The 8,256-nt window shown below is 38.4% G+C and overlaps 1 non-coding gene across 1 annotated transcript; it reads right to left on the minus strand.

Moving 5' to 3' along the window:
- Positions 1–7,132: 7,132 nt before the first annotated feature.
- On the minus strand, positions 7,133–7,265 carry LOC133041868 (small nucleolar RNA SNORA76). The gene has a single exon (XR_009689420.1). It is a non-coding gene; the product is annotated as a small nucleolar RNA SNORA76 (small nucleolar RNA).
- Positions 7,266–8,256: the final 991 nt, after the last annotated feature.

Here is an 8,256-nt window from a genome sequence, read left to right on the forward strand (position 1 = left end):
TCCAGTGTTCTTGCCTGGGAAATGCCATGGACAGAGGTGCCTGGTGGGTTATAGTCCATGGGGCTGCAAAATAGTCGAACAAGATTTAGCGACTAAACAACAATAACTGTTCTTACTGAAAGCTCACAAACTCTAGAAGGTCAGTATTGTTCCTATTTCATTTTATAAATGAAGAAATTGACCTAAGAGACGCTAAACAATTTGTCCATCTTCACAGTGTTACTGAGCAGTCAGACTAGGATTCAAAGGCAGGCAGTCTGATTCCATAATCTGTGACTTCAAATATCACCTACACTTTCATCAATATGTATTTTTGCTCAAATAAACTTGGGAAACACTGGCTTCAACAGATCAAAATCAGTTGAATGCAAGACATTTTAGAATATTTAAGATTTGTTTTGCACATTCAAGAGAGAATCATGAGCAGAGCTGCATACATTTTTTTTTACTATGAAGTTCCTATAAGAAGGAATACTGAACATGTCAAAAGCACTAAAGTTGGAAAATGCTGATTTGAGATATCCAATGGTAACTTCACCCAGGAAGATCTTTATAAAAAACAATACCTTAACTAATTTGGAAAAGTATTAAAGATGAAAAATCTATCTATGGGATTTGCTTTCCCATAAGAGTAAATTCCATTTCCCATGTTCTTTTCTTTTTTTTTTTTCCCCTTTTTAGTACATTTTAATGTAAGAAATTTTACCAATGCATTAAAGATATGTTTACTGGGAAAATGGGCTTCAGAATGGTGACTGTTCTGAAAAGATGTGAATATGTTTATACTAAGAGCATTCTGTCCCAGAAGTTTTGCTTAGGACATTGGGAGAACATTGTTTACAATTTCTTAGTAGTTCTGAAATTCAAACATTGATTGTTTGAAAAATATTTTCTATAATACATTATAAAGGGATAAAAATAACCCACAATTTAAAGCATTATTCTGTGGATGTCTAAGGATGTTATTTATATTCATCAAATAAACAAACTATAATAAAACAAAAATTACAATTATTCCAAATTAGATACTTCATCATATTTAGTCATCTGAGGTTTTCTAAGTATCACTTTGAAAAAAAATTTACAAAAAAAAATCACAATACAACAATAAAACACAACACAATAAACACAATAAAACAAAAAAACACAACAAAAACAACAATAAAAAGAATTTATGTCTGCTGAGAGTTACAAAATACCTTTAATCTCATAAAAGACCCCAGAATTCAAGTGTGGGGAACAACATAATACAGTTAATCCTCATTATTCATAGATTCTGTATTTGTAAATTAGCCTGCTCACTAAAATGTACTTGCAACCCTAAAAGCAATACTTACAGGTACTTTGTGCTACTAGCAGACATGATCAGAATGGAGAAAAATTTGTGTCACTCAACTCGTTCATTCCCAGTTCAGGTTGAAGGAGATAATGCTCTGCCTTCTTGTTCCAGCTCTCACACTGTAATAGTACCCTTTCCTTGATCTATTTATTACCAATTAAAAGAAAAAAGGAGAAGGAAATGGCAACCCATTCCAGTATTCTTGCCTGGAGAATCCCATGGACAGAGGAGCCTGGTGGGCTATAGTCCATGGGGTCACAAAGAGTTGGACACAACTGAGCGACAAAGATACACACTAAAAGAAAAAATTGTGCCTTTGTTGGTGATTACATTGATTAAAATTCCCCATGAGTGTACTGCTGAAGTATGGTCTAGTATTCCTGAGTACAAGAAGGCTGTGATATGCCTTCTGGAGAAAACACATGTCTTAGATAAGCTTCATTCAGGCATGAGTTATAGTGCTGTTGGCTGTGAGTTCAATGTTAATGAATCAAAAATGCTATACAACAAAAAAGGGAGACTGATTAAAAAAAAAAAAAAAAAAACTACAATAAATAATGTTACTGTGAAGCTGAAAGACAAAGAAATTTAGTTATGTTACCCAAGAAAAGAAAATGTTAAGCTCCTCTTGGCTAATTCTGATTGTATCCCATATTACAAAAAAGGGAAGAATGTGAAAGTTGCTCAGTCATGTCTGACTCTTTGCAACCCCATGAACTATAGTCATGGAATTCTCCAGGCCAGAATACTGGAGTGGGTAAGCTACTCCAGTATTCTCCAGGGGATCTTCTCAATTCCCTTCTCTAGTGGAATCTTCCCAATCCAGGGATCGAACCCAGGTCTCCTGCATTGCAGGCAGATTCTTTACCAGCTGAGCCACCAGCGAAGCCCAAAAATACTGGAGTGGGTAGCCTATCGCTTCTCCAGCTGATCCCTCCAACCCAAGAATCGACCCAGGAATCAAACTGGAGTTTCCTTCATTGCAGGCGAATTCTTTATCAGCTGAGCTACCAATGAAGCCCCATTTCAAAACGTGAAATGGTATGGGAAATGTTAAACTCACAGGTAAGGGAAGTTCTGCAGATCAGGGCTTGGGAGAATTTTTTAAATATTGCTATGTGTTATTATAGAATAAAAGTTATGCTGAAGAACAGATTTTAAATACTGAAGAGACTAATGTGTTTTATAAGAACTTGGTCAAAGGATTCTATATTGCAAATGGTATTTCAGTTGACAAAAATGTTGTGACTAGAAGTTCTCAAGAAGCTGACCCTGTGCTTGCCTGTGAGTAATAGTCCAGCATTTGTTGAAGTGTGTCCAATGTTCACAGGAACATCATAGAACATTAGTATTGTAATCAATGAGAATCAACTGCATACTTTAAGATTTTCTTTCCAGATACCCCCCTGACATAATTTTAAAATGTGTAGAAACAAACCTTGCAAATAAAAGCTGAAATACTTTTTTGAGCCACAGAAATCACTGTTCTGGGTTCCTAATAGAAAAACAAAATTCAGCATCAAATGGGGTGACTAGATTGTCCCCACTCTAAAGTGACTTGTTTATAGTGAGGATTGAGGAACCAAAGTTCCACTTTGAGATCTCAAAGGAGAGTAGAGTAAGAGAACCCATGACATAAAAGTCAGAATTCTTCCAGCAATGGGAGTAAAAAAAGACCCTCCAATATCCTAAAGTAGATATTCAGACAGGAAACTGCCAGAATGGAAGAATATGACGAGATGGGTCTTGAGCATGAATTGCCCCAGTTACTGAGCATTGTCACATACACTTGGAAAATTAAGAAGGAGTTGAATTTATTCTTTATTCAAATATACCATAAAATTTATTCTCATTCATATGATATACTTAACTCATTTTAGTGAGTACTATAGTTAAGGAAAGCTTGTAAAATCTAGGATAATAGCAGACATATGAGAAGTCATACCAGATTTGATGTGGTGGGTAGGCTGCTATATATATGATCTAGCATTATACATATAAACATTAAAATGAGAAGTTATTTGAAAAAGCTGATCTCTGGTTCAAGAGAAAGGGGTATAGATTTTTGATGATTATAGATATAGCTATAGAGAAAGCAAGGGAATTTCAGAAAAAACACCTGCTTCATTGTCTATGTTAAAGCCTTTGACTATGTGGATCACAACAAACTGTGGAATATTCTTAAAGAGATGGGAATACCAAACCATCTTATCTGTCTCCTAAGGAACCTATATGCAGGTCAAGAAGCAACAGTTAGAACCTTACATGGAATAACTGATTGGTTCAAATTTGGGAAAGGAGTATGACAAGGCTGTACATTGTCACCTTGTTTATTTAACTTCTATGCAGAGCACATCATGCAAAATGCTGGACTGGATGAATCACAAGTGGGAATCAAGATTGCCAGGACAAACATCAACAGCTTCGGTTATGCAGATGATATCACTCTACTGGCAGAAAGCAAAGAGGAACTAAAGAACCTCTTGATGAAAGTGAAAGAGGAAAGTGAAAAAGTTGGCTTAACACTCAGCATTTGAAAAACTAAGATAATGGCATCCAGTCCCATTGCTTCAAGGCAAATAGAAGGAGAAAAAGTGGAAGGAGTGATAGACTATATTTTCTTGGACTCCAAAATCACTGTGGGCTTCCCAGTTGGCACTAGTGGCAAAGAACCCACCTGCCAATGCAAGTGCCGTAAGAGACGGAGGTTTGATCTCTTGGTCAGGAAGATACCTAGAGAAGGAAATGGCAAACTGCTCTAGTATTCTTGCCTCAAGAATCCCAAGGACAGAGGAGCCTGGTGAGCTACAGGCCATAGAGTTGCAAAGAGTCAGATGTGACTGAAGCGACTCAGCATGCAAAATCACTGTGGACGGAGACTGTAGCCATGAAATCAAAAGACTCTTGCTCCTTGAAAGTAAAGCTATGATAAACCTAGACAATGTATTAAAAAGCAGAGATATCACTTTGCAGACAGACGAAGACCCATATGTCAAAGCTATGGTTTTGCCAGTCGTCATGTATAGATGTGAGAGATGGATCATAGTGAAGGCTGAGCACCGAGGAACTGTTCCTTTAAATTGAGGTGCTGGAGAAGACTCTTGTGAGTCCTTGGACTGCAAGGAGATCAAACCAGTCAGTCCTAAAGGAAATCAACCCTTAATATTCATTGAAAGGACCCATGCTGCAGTTGAAGCTCCAGTACTTTGGCCACCTGATGCCAAGAATGGACTCATTGGAAAAGACCACGATGCTGGGAAAGATTGAAGGCAAAAGGAGAAAGGGCTGGCAGAGGATGAGATGGTTAGATAACATCACCAACTCAAAGGATATGAGGTTAAGCAAATTGTGGGAGATAGTGAAGGACAAGGAAACCCGACATGCTACAGACCATACGGTTGCAAAGAGGTGGACACGACTTAGGGACTAAACAGTCAGATATAGCTATAGTACAGCTACAGAGAATTATGGATACTAAATATACACATGGTCAGTCACTCAGTCATGTCCGACTCTTTGTGGCCCCATGGACTGTAGCCTACCACATTCCTCTGTCCATGGAATTTTCCAGGCAAGAATACCAGAGAGGGTTGCCATTACCAACTCCAGGGATTCTTCCTGACCCAGGGATCAAATCTGCATCTCTAATGTCTCCTGCATTGGCAGGTGGGTTCTTTACAACTAGCACACCGGAAGCCCAATACACACAGTTATACTAATATATATTATTAAGTACATATCTATTTAGCATATATTTATATTATATATTAACTATCTATCTATATTATTTATACAGATCAAGTATATAGATTTGGTAGTTAGCAACAAATAGGGGTTATTTAACACAAAGCTGCAGTTGAAACACTAAGGCAAACTGCAAAAGAAATGTGTTAACAGCAGTTAACTAGAGAAATGTCCACTCCTAGGGAGTCATAGAAGAAAATTAACAAAACAGAAGACATCATAATGCTGTGAAGAATGTAAGACAGAATATAATGATGTGACCATTGGGACTGGATGTCATTACCAATGTGATTTTCATAGCAGCAGAGGTAACAGGCTGAAACAAGGTATGTTATATTTAAGGCAATCAGTGTTCATCACAAAAATGAAGCTGGAGGAATATTATATGGAAAACTTTTGACAGCAAGGTAGGATGAGAGCAATGAGAGAAGCAGTGAAACTAGCCTTCCTCAAGTTTCTACATCCTACAGGCTTAAACTTTTAAAGAGAATTTCATGGTGCTTGGGACTTGAAAATACTCAACAGATTTCATTTAAATAAAATATTTAGGCTCAAGTAAAAAAAAAAAATAACCATGTGATCTGTACATTATCAGTTTCCTACTAACACAGGAAGAAAAACTGAGACAATGACATTAAGAAACCTGTATCAGGATACACAGTACAGACTCAGGTGTGAATACAGCCAAGTTCAGATTCGAAGTGTGCATGTGTGGCTGCGTCCCTTCACTGTTCAGCTTAAACTACCACAACATTCTTAATTGGCTATATCTCAATACAAAATAAAAAGTTTAAAGAAAAAAAATTTGAAGTTTGAGCTCTAATTCTGCTATAATGCCTAAATATCTAAATTGGTAGCATGGAAAATTTCCTCGCTAAAAAATGATTTGTTCATTTATCGAAACAGACTATATTTTTTAGATTAGGATTAGGTCACAGCAAAATTGAAGGAAAAGTATGGAAATGTTTTTATATACCCCCTGTCCCAATTACATATGTGTGTGTGAGTGTTAATCATTTAGTCACATCCAACTCTTTGCAACCCCATGGACTGCAGCTTGCCAGGCTTCTCTGTTCTTGGGATTCCCAGGAAAGAATCCTGGAGTGGGTACACATTCCATTCTCCAGGGGCTCTTCCCGACCCAGGGATCAAACCCAGGTCTCCTGCTTTGCAGGCTTCTTTACTGTCTGAGCCACATACATAGTTTCCCTAATTACTATTAATAATATCTTCCAACAGAGTGGTAAAATTGTTACAGTTGATGAACCAACATATCATCATAATCCAAAGTTCACAGTTTACATTAGGTTTCACTCTTGGTGTTACACATTCTATGCATGTGCTAAGTCACTTTAGCCATATCCAACTCTTTGCAACCCTATATACTGTAGCCTGCCAGACTCCTCTGTCCAAGGGATTCTCCAGGCAAGAATACTGGAGTGGGTTGCCATGCCTTCCTGAGGGAATCTTCCTGACCCAGGGATCGAATGCAGGTTGTTTTTTAAGTCTCTTGAATTGGCAGGTGGGTTCTTTTCCACTAGCGCCACCTGGGAAACCCTATACATTGTATGGGTTTGGAAAAATGTAAAATGGCATGTATCCACCATTATAGTATCATATAGAACAATTTCACTGCTCTAAAAATTCTTTGTGTTCCACCTTTTCTCCCCTCTCTTCCCCTGAACTCCAAGCAACCACTGATTTATTTACTGCCCCATAGTTTTGCCTTTTCCAGAATGTCATATAGGTGGAATTATATACTATGATTACATCCACTAAGTTTATATCCACTATGTAGACTTTCCAGATTGGCTTATTTCACTTAGTAATACCCATTTAGGGTATTTATACTCTAATTAGTATACCCATTTAGGGGTGCCGGAGAAGGCAATGGCACCCCACTCCAGTACTCTTGCCTGGAAAATCCCATGGACTGAGGAGCCTGGTAGGCTGCAGTCCACGGGGTCGCGAAGAGTCAGACATGACTGAGCGACTTCACTTTCACTTTTCATTTTTATTTTTTATTTTTTTTCTTTTTTTCTTTCTCGGCCGTGTTGCTCGCGGTTAAAAGGGCCGCCGCCGCTGGGGCAGACGACCCCAGTTATGCGCGAGCACGTGCTCTGCCTCTGCAGCCTGACCCCCGGCGCCACACGCAGGCGCGGCGGGGGCTCAAAGGCAGCGCGTTTCACTTTTCATTTTTAAGCATTGGAGAAGGAAATGGCAACCCACTCCAGTGTTCTTGCTTGGAGAATCCCAGGGATGGGGTCGCACAGAGTCGGACACGACTGAAGTGACTTAGCAGTAGCAGTAGCAATACCCATTTAGGGTGTCTCCATGTCTTTTCATGGCTTGATACCTTTGAAAAACATTCCATTCTTTGGATGTACTGCAGTTTATTTATCTATTGTTTATCTATTCTGAAGAACATCCTGGTTGCTTCCAGGTTTTGGAAATTTTGAATAAAGGTGTTATAAATATTTGTGTGCTGTTTTTTGTGTAGATATAAATTTGGAACTTCTTGAGGTAAATGCCAAGGGCTTCCCCAGTGCTCAGATGGTAAAAATCTGCCTGCAATGCAGGTGACATGGGTTCGATCCCTGGGTCTGGAAGTCTCCTGGAGAAGGGAATGGCAACCCACTCCAGTATTCTTGCCTGGTGAATTCCATGGTTAGAGGAGCCTGGCGGGCTATAGACCATGGCGTCACAAAGAGTCAGACATGACTGAGTGACTACACTTTCTTTTCTTTCTCTGAGGTAAATACCAGGGAAAGGCATATGTTTTGTTTCTTAAGAAATGGTCAAATAGTCTGCCAAAGCTGCTATACCACATTCTAGCCCAAGTAGCACTCCTCACCAGTATTTAGTGTTGTCAGTTCCTTGGATTTCGGCCATTCTCTGATAGATGTGTGGTAGTGTCTCATTATTGTTTTAATTTGTATTTCCCTGATGGCATGTTATGTGGAACATCTTTTTCATATGTGATTCATATCTTTATGTTGTCTTTTGTAAAGTGTTAAGGTCTGTGGTTCATTTTTAAATCAAGTTGATTGTTCTCTTATTGCTGAGTTTTAAGAGTTCTTTGTGTAATTTGGATAAATATCCTTTATAAGATATACTTTGGAAATATTTTCTCCCAATTCATGGTTTGTCTTTTCATTCTTTTGACATAGTCT

This window comes from Dama dama, chromosome 20 (assembly GCF_033118175.1).
Source record: "Dama dama isolate Ldn47 chromosome 20, ASM3311817v1, whole genome shotgun sequence".
NCBI lineage: Eukaryota > Metazoa > Chordata > Mammalia > Artiodactyla > Cervidae > Dama > Dama dama.